Below are 9216 nucleotides of genomic sequence, written 5' to 3' on the forward strand. Positions count from 1 at the left end.
CCAGGAGTCGGTGGTATCGTTGGATTACATTCAGGTCGATGAGAGCCTGAACTATATGGAGAGGCTTGTAGCTATTTTGGAAAGGAAGAAGACGATTCTGCGGAACAAGGAAATACCTTTAGTAAAGGTGCACTGGGAACATCGGAGGGGATCCAAGTGGACGTGGGAGCCGGAAGCGGAAATGCGCGAGCATTACCCGATATTGTTTTCTTCAGCGGACTTCGAGGGCGAAGTCTAGTTCAAGTGGGGGAGAATTGTAACGCCCCGATCCTCAGGTATTAATTAATTAAAAATTTATGGATGAAGCTCTACTCGACGAGTTGGTCGACCTACTCGTTGAGTAGCAGCGGGGTGAGATCACGTGTTTAGTGACCTACTCGGCGAGTCCACTATTGGGACTCGGCGAGTAGGAGCTGGTAGATGAAACCCTAAATCCCGGGGTTTGCACCCCTATTTAAAGGAGCCTCAGCCTCCTTTGGGCCTCCTTACAGTCTTTGAGAGCCCTTGAAACCCTAATTCGTGTGTGTGTGCCTTGGTGTGGGTTTGAAGCTTGGAAAAGAGGATCTTGGAGGAAGGAAGCTAAGAGTGCAAAGGAATTTGAAGCAAGAAAGGAGTGGGAAGCGGTTTTTGCCTCAGCTAGCATCGTTTGAAGGTATCAAAGTGCCATTCTTACTTCCTTTTCTTCCCTTTTGTTGTGTTCTAGGGCTTTTTATGGATTTTCAAGTTGGGATGTTGAGCTATGGGCTAGATCTGAAGCTGTAACTTCAGATCTGGACCCTCCTTGGATGCTAGAGTCATAAAGTTGTTGTATTGGTTGTGGTTGACGTCCCTCTTGGACTAGAAGCTCCATTAGGAACTTAAAATAGACATTTGGAGCCTTTATAACCATGCATGCACGTAAAGTTTGCAACTTTACGTGGTAAGTATGCCCTAGAAGCTTGGATCTATGATTTGGAGCCGCTGCATGGCTCAAAACAAGTATGTATGGAAAGAGGACTGGATGGACTCGGTGAGTCGTAAGAATGAACTCGGCGAGTCACATGAAGATGGTCATTGAACTCGGCGGGTTGGATGAACAACTCGGCGAGTCCGATGAAGATCACCATAAAACTCGACGAGTTGAAGAACAACTCGTCGAGTCGGATGGCTTTTCCCTAGGATATGCATGCGTGTGTACCCGTCGAGTGGCAAGCAGGAAACTCGACGGGTGGCCTTAAGGATTGATCAGGATTCGAAGGAACTCGACGAGTCACTCCGATGACTCGACGAGTTGGAATGTGTTCCATGGACTAGGCGAGTGGCCGAGTGTACTTGGCGAGTTGAGGTCAACATGGATTATTGACCTTGACTAAGGATTTTGACCTTGATCAGGAATCACTAAGAGGTTATGGGGTGTCTCATAAGAGTGAGAACTTATGAGTATATTGTGCTATGGTTATAGGTGGTGGAGCCGGTGTCAAGTGATCTGATAGTTGGAGTTTGCATTTCGAATCGACTTCTGCACGGTGAGTTATCCTCACTATATCGATAGGGTCTACGGCACCAAGGCCGGCCCTTTATGATTTACATCCTGGTCTAGGATGGTTGCTTTGTTATTGCCATGTTAGATTTCATCCTAGTTTAGGATGAGTGTTATGTGATTGTTATGTTAGAATTCATCCTGTTTAGGATGGTTGTTATGCTAGAGATCGGTTAGATCGGTTGTCATGGCATGCTACATATGATTTTGATCTGTTACATCGAAATCAGGATAGATAGTATGTTATGCTTTTATGATCCATAAGGATTGGTATGTTAGTGACCTGTTAGGTCGATGCTCTAGTTACAAGTGAAACTCTATGATTGATGGTAATTGAGATAGATATGTTTGCTATGTGTATGTGCCAGTATATGATAGTATGCGTACATGGTTAGTTGCTGGTTGGTTGGGTTGAGGCGGTCCTGCTTTGTGCTGAAGGCCAACACATCCTCTGAGCGGTCCGGGGAGACTGTAGGCCCACGCGGCGGACCAGTCATGCCGAAGGCTCAGGATAGATTCAGATAGACTGTAGGCCCAGTAGAGCGGACCAGTCTAGCCGATTGCCCAGTATGTATGTTGTTTGATTGATCGTTATGGCTATGGTTTCTGCCAGTGTGGTATTGGTATTTTGGGGGTAGCTCACTAAGCCCTCGGGCTTACAGTTTTCAGTTTATTGTTTCAGGTACTTCAGGAGAGCGGGGGAAGGCAAAAGCATGACCGTACCACTCCTCATCCTCATGATCTATTTTGGGACTCTCTGATGATAAAAGAATTGGAAATGTTTTGTAAAAACAATTACTATTTAACTCTTTTGTTAGTGTTAAAAGTTTAAAATTTAGCGTAAATTTTATGGATGTTATAGTTTTATTAAGGGATTTTATTCAAATCCATCAATACTATATCTATTTTTTTGTTTACTTAGTTAGAACTAGTGAAGATCCCCTCTTTGCGGAGGTTTGATATAGATTGTTTTGGTGATCAATTGTTTTGCAAAGTAGCATGTAAGTTGCCATGTTTAATAGACAGGAGACCAAAATAATTTTAGCATATTACTAAAACCGCATCTCAAATAAAGAACTAACATACATTACTCATGCACTAATCATAAAAAATATAGAACATATTAAAGCTAATAACAAAAATTGATTCCTATCTAGTATCCATTGCTGAAGAAGTAAACCAACGTTTGAATGATGATATAATAGAAAATACAATGCTATAAAATAGATTTTCAATGCAAAAATAAATGTATGTTGCTATAAACTGCATTTGTGCTTTGTTGGGGAAAAGACCAGAAGGAAGTATCATCAAGATGATCAATGTCATGTCAATCCAGTCTACCAACCTTTTAACCTGTGATGTTCATGTAAACGGTTGTGGAGGACAATACCTTGACGGAAATTGAAAGTAAGCTCTCAGTTTTATAACAAAAAATGGTTTAAAAATTGAAAGTAAGGTTAAACAATAATAATCAAATACCTCTTTTCATTGTTGACCTTGTCGAATTTAATTCCCACAGGTACCCATCTTATGAAGTTCATATGACACAACAACAATCCTTCCTTCTTTTTTAGTTTACTTTAACTATTGTGTATAACTAATGAACAAAATAACATAAATAGGCAAATGTTAATATGCAAAACGAAATTCTTAAATTGTACGTAAATTGTATCTTAATTGTTAAAGAATTGAAGTGAAAAGGCAGAAAAAGAAGCATATCTCTACAACAAAAGTGAATCGTATTTACTCTGAAATACACCTGCCCACTTTATGATTGAAAGAAAACAAACATTCATTAAAGAACTAAAAAAGAAGAAGACGAAGATCGGAGATAAATTGCAACTAATAAGAGCATACCCACCAATTAACGTGTTTCTGAATAAGAAACTTCTTTGAAGCATTTCAACAAATAGGTTATTGGCATCCCACCAGAGCTTTTATGTATGTAAAAATGTCACCCCTTCGCCTCCTCAAATGCAACAGAACCTCCATTACCAGTTTTAATACACATAATTGAACTTGAAAATTAGGGCTCAGATTTGTCACCTGATTGAAGGAGGAGGCCAACTGCGTTGACTATTTATGAACGGTTGGCCTCCATGTGAGTTGAAAAGCATTAGGATTCCTAGACCACCATAACGCTCAAAGTGCAGACCCCTGTTCACATCTTTATAGTGTAACAAACGGATACACCCTCTCCATTTGTCTATTATTGTCGATATCAGTGATGTCGACCTCTTCAAAGTAAATCAAGTTCTCTGAAACTTAGAAAAGAACCAAATGAAAGGAGGTGAGCAAATTAATCGCGGTTTGTACATACGAAGAGCAATGGTATATCAGTGGACAAATTAACAGATGACTAGTTTATCATCGTAGTTTATTTTTTTTGAGGTTTATTTTAGGTTGATACGAACAAATCAACAAAGTAGGTTACAAACTAGTTTTTTTACAAATTACTCAACCAAGGTTATTAAGGGGGTGTTTGGATAGAAAAAAAAAAGAGGTGTTTATTCCTACAATAAGCTAATTTAAATGTTTGGATAAAATTCAGTTTATTAGGCTAAATAAGCTAATTTTAATAAGCATCCATCCCCATGCTTATTGCTTATTTTTTATTCTCACCACAAATAAGCTATAAGCATTAAGCTAAAAATCTAATCCAAACACCCCCTAAGTGTTTAAATCTTTTTTACCAAGTATATATTTTATTAATTATAAAAAAAAAAAAAAAAGCTTATTTTGTACATATCATTTTATATCACTTCACATATTTCAACTAGTTTACCCAATATTATTTTTTTATATGCTAACAACTAGTTTTTGGGTTATAAGCATTTTTTTAGCTAGCGTGCTAAGATAATCTAAATATTTTTTCCATATAGGCTGTTTTTTTTAATTTATTTTTTTAACTCTTAATCGACCTTAAAAAGTGACCCTGCCAAAACCACAATTTCTGTTGTTACTCTTAAAATAAAGTACATATTTTTTGTTATATGGTTTACATGAATTAATTTAATCTCGTAAAAATGACATTGATATATTTCAAAAGTTAAAAGAATAACCCACAATTCTTGCACTCCCTGGTTAGTAGATGCTAGGAGTATCTGTGTTATCAAATTTCCAACGGATACAATTATTACGCAGTTCTTTGGGCAATGAAAAATCTTTTATTCTGGCTTTTGAAATTCTCTTTTATTAAGTGTAGCCATCGAATAAATACTTTCTTCTGCCTGCGCATTTCCCTATAGCAAAAGAACAAGGTATTTTTTCCTTTTGTTTCCATCTATTTTCTTGAGTTTAATAGTCGATTAGGAACCCTAAAACTAGTTCTGTGTTAGCAGCTATAACTCGGAAGATTTATACATTTTTTATGTTTGATATATGTATGGGCGTTTGTTTGTATGTAAACACAGTATTTATGTTTTTGATGAATATAACTGTCTCTTAGATTCGAAAAAACCATTAGAATATATTTAAATATTGACAGGTGCAGTTTTGGATTGATTGTGATTTGTGCGTGCAGATACGATCCAATCATTTACCAACATGGCTTTACTTCATCCATTTCTCATCAATTTTTATCATGGAGGTAATATTAAATATGAGAATGGAGCTATCAAGGGGGACACACTACGAGAAAATTAAAATTTCGTAGCAAAATGATGTAATTCCGTAGCTAAACCTAAATAACTACGGAAGTTGCTATAGAATTTGCCAATGAGATTCCATAGTAAGATTTCTTTTAGCAAAATGTTTAACTACGAAATTATAGTTCCGTAGCAATTTTGCTATGGTCGTTGCTACAACGTCTATCCGTAGCATTTCAACTACAACGCACTTCCATCACAATTCTGTAACAATGAATTGTGTAGCAAATTCCGTATCTATTTTGTTCCATAGCAAATTCCTTAGCCATTTGGTCCATAGCAAATTTCGTAGCTAATTGTTATGTAGCAAATTCCGTAGCCATTTGGTCCGTAGCAAATTCCGTAGTCATTTGGTCCATAGCGAATTCCGTAGCTAATTGTTCTGTAGCAAATTCCGTAGCCATTTGGTCCATAGCAAATTCCGTAACTAATTGTTCCGTAGCAAATTCCGTAACTAATTGTTCTGTAGTAAATTCCGTAGCCATTCGTTCCGTAACAAATTCCGTAGCCATTCATTCCGTAACATATTTCGTAACAACTTTTTTGTAGTCAATTCCATAACAATCGTTCCATACCATTTTTTCTATAAAATTCGGTTATTTAATTTGACTTATTATATCAATTTACAAAAATACAATTAATATAAAACCAAAAATAACAAAGTATTTCTATAGAAACTAAAAGAAATATCCAATAAATCAAAAGATTCATATTTCAAAATCAAAAGTCGCTACAAATTTAACGTAAAACATTATTCGATACATAATATTCTATCATCGATTAATAAAATTTTTGACATGTTCACTCAATGTGTTAATGACATTCATTGCTTGTGCGAGTTGTTGTTCAAACTTAGCTTGAACATCTACATTTTTCTGCTGAAACTCCACATTCTTTTTCTGAGCATCCTCATATTTTTGCTGAACATCCTCATATTTTTGTTGAATATCCTCATATTGTTCGCATTGCGTCTCAACTAATTTCTTCAAATTCTCAATCTCGACTTTTGTCTCGGCATTATTATCCTCGTATTGTTCGCGATGCATTTCAGAATATCCTTTACTAGAACGAATGCGCTTTCCATATGAGCCAAATCCATATAATCTCTTTTTCGATCATGTCCCCCAACAACATCATAAAATAGTTTGTCTTCATCAATTTCCTCTCCTATTGCTTCCAACCAATCACATCGTTCCATAAAATCATCCTATAATTTTATAATTGTGTTGAGATAAAACTTATACAAAAAAATCAAAATAAAACTTACATGAAATTATTAAAAATAAAACTTACATGACTTTTTTTAGCTTTGTCAACTAAAAAAGTCACTCCATCGTGATTCTTAGTGTGTGTATACAAGAATAGTTCATGGTGTGCCGGATCATGTCCCCAAAGCTTCTTCTACATACATACAAAAAAAATCAATATTAAAGTAGATTGCTATTTTACATTTAGGCTTAGATATTTAAAAATGAAAAAATAGCAACTTACTTTTAGGCTAAACCCATTTAAAAATCGAAATGGAACTAGATTGCTATGATACAAAAGTAAATGAAAGTAGATTGCTATTTTTTGCATTTAGGCTCCACTCTTGAAAAATGAAAAATAAAATAACATACAACTAAATGAAAGTACATTGCTATTTTATGTATTTATGCTTAGTCCTTATAAAAATCTAAATGAAAGTAGATTGCTATAATATAAAATTAAATGAGTACTTACTAAATTAGAAGCAATCTTGGAATGAGAAGCCGATCCACCGGTATGCGTAGAAAGGGCTTGTCCATCAGCTACACCTCTACGCCTATTTTTTTTTGTTTTGTTCTGATTTTTTTTTTGAAGTCTTCAGTATTCCATCTTGCAGTCCAGGATGTCCACACTTCTGATGTTATATTAATAGGTTTTTTTTATAGTCGACTTTTTCCATTTTGAGCTTATATTGTAGATATATTGTCTATATCTTTCCTTTGCCTTATTTTCCCAACAAGCTTGGACTAACTGAGTTTTTGCATCATCCCAATGACACTTTTTCTACAATACAAAATATAAAGATGAGATTTTTAGTTAATGAGTACCTAATAATTGCATAAATGAGATACATACATGAAACTTGTCCCAATAAAGGAGTTTTGTCTCGTCACTTAAAGCTGCCCAGCTATACCCGTTTAAATCATCTCTTTCACCAAAGGATTCATAGATAACGGAAGAACATGGGCCTGAAGGAAATAACCTACAAAAGAAAAAATCAACCGCATTGTAAAATTCATGAAGCTCAATGTTGACAAAAATGTAAGAATTTTAACTTACTCCTTATCTTGCACTCCAATATATAGACGCCCATCCAGTCCTGTAGATCCAAGTAAATACCCTTGATGTTGAACGCCAACATTTTCCTCAACCGATTCACTACAATTTGTTGTGGATCTAGGTACAGATGATGTAGTAGATGCAGGTGTATATGATTAGATAGATGTAGATACAGATGATTGGGTAGATGATGTAGGTAAGGATGACTGGTTGGATGATGTAGGTATGGATGATGCATGTGTTAATGATGTGGCACCAACATGTGAAGCAAATGTTGGGGCAGATACAGTACCAATAGATGATAATGTGGTACGGGATGATGATGACAACAATACTGGTGTAGATAATGGGGCAAATTTTGCATCATCTGTGCGTTTGTTTATGAAACGTATACTTGTATGTTGCTTTCGTTTCAATGTGTCTCTTAATAAGAATTGTGACATATTCCCTGAAATTTTAAATAATTAGGAAGTTATAAATCTGTTAGATCACAAATATTATAGAAATACCTTACTAAAAATTTAAGCATACTACTTTTTACTTTAAAATACCAATGTACTTTTGTTTGCTTATTTATTTTAGCATTCTACTTTTTTACTTTGAAAAAATACAAAAACTAAAAGTATAATGCAAATACTTTAATGAACGTAGATTGCTATTTTTGCATTTAGAAATGAAAAAAATAACAACTTACAATGTCATAGTAAGTATAAAAGATAAAGCACAAAACTTAAACATGATGGTTTTGTTATCACCTGGATTGGATTGGATTGGACTGGAGTGGATTGGAACCTGGAGCAAAGAAAAAGTTGAAACAGTTCATGCCTTTAATTAATATTTATACATAAAGTGATACCGAAAGAGCTCATTTTGAGAATTCACTTTGGAATGATTTCTATGGTTGCACAAAAACTACAATTAAAACAAACTAATGACTACAATGATATATTCAGATTTACAGTTACATCCGTGGGACATAGATTTACCAATCTAGGGTACTTTAGAGCTTCACTACCACCTTAGAGGTCACTAGGTCATGGTTGCTACTTTTATGTGTCTGTGTTTTAATTTAGGAGTTCTATAATAGCAACTTTAATTGTACTTTATACCTTAATTTCTTCCAGGAATAATACAATATGGTTTGTTTACTTGAATGCTTTTTATTTAACATTGTTGGACACTGATTTTTTTATCAACTTCACCTTAACAGGAAAGAGCTCAGATCCAACAGTGGACTCCAAAATGAGAGCTGAGTCTCCTTATCTTCATCTAAGTAAAAAAGTGCAAGATTACATTTTACAAACAAAGAATATGCCATCTAGTAAAGTAACATCAAATTAAACAGCACAATGAATGCACATCACATTATAGGACCTTATGATTGTCCCATCTTGTATTCTATTTATTCTGAGTCTTGACTTGATCAATCAAATACATTCTTTTCAAGAGTCATCTTTTTCATCAACTAACAAGGTCATATTATACATGTATAGAATGCACAATGTATTTTTATAGGATAGGAAAACATCTTCATGAGTTGTTAAACATTGGAATTTGGAGGGCTTGGCATAAGCATTGGAGTAAATTACAATATTCTTACAAGATTCTAATGCTTAAGGTAAAAAAGAAAAATATGAGTGAGGTGTTTGTAATGTGATGTACCACACAAAAGCATAGTTACTGCATAATCTAGTTTTCATCACCAAGTTATCTTAATTCTATCATCAGTAGACCACAACAGAA

The 9216-nt window shown here is 35.0% G+C and overlaps 2 long non-coding RNA genes across 4 annotated transcripts; both read right to left on the minus strand.

Moving 5' to 3' along the window:
• Positions 1-2618: 2618 nt before the first annotated feature.
• On the minus strand, positions 2619-3972 carry LOC145051333 (uncharacterized). Of its 3 annotated transcripts, none has more exons than XR_013683546.1 (3): positions 3381-3969; positions 2999-3285; positions 2619-2909 (listed from the first exon to the last, which is right to left on the minus strand). It is a non-coding gene; the product is annotated as an uncharacterized LOC145051333 (long non-coding RNA). The 3 variants fall into 3 exon arrangements; XR_013683547.1 differs by having other exon boundaries at positions 2999-3116; positions 3381-3959; XR_013683545.1 differs by having other exon boundaries at positions 2999-3972.
• A 2922-nt stretch (positions 3973-6894) lies between these two features.
• On the minus strand, positions 6895-8731 carry LOC145051334 (uncharacterized). Its single transcript, XR_013683548.1, has 4 exons — positions 8229-8731; positions 7474-7921; positions 7270-7396; positions 6895-7197 (listed from the first exon to the last, which is right to left on the minus strand). It is a non-coding gene; the product is annotated as an uncharacterized LOC145051334 (long non-coding RNA).
• Positions 8732-9216: the final 485 nt, after the last annotated feature.

The sequence above is a fragment of the Lactuca serriola genome, chromosome 5 (assembly GCF_051521515.1).
Source record: "Lactuca serriola cultivar US96UC23 chromosome 5, Lser_US96UC23_V15, whole genome shotgun sequence".
In the NCBI taxonomy this organism is placed as follows: domain Eukaryota; kingdom Viridiplantae; phylum Streptophyta; class Magnoliopsida; order Asterales; family Asteraceae; genus Lactuca; species Lactuca serriola.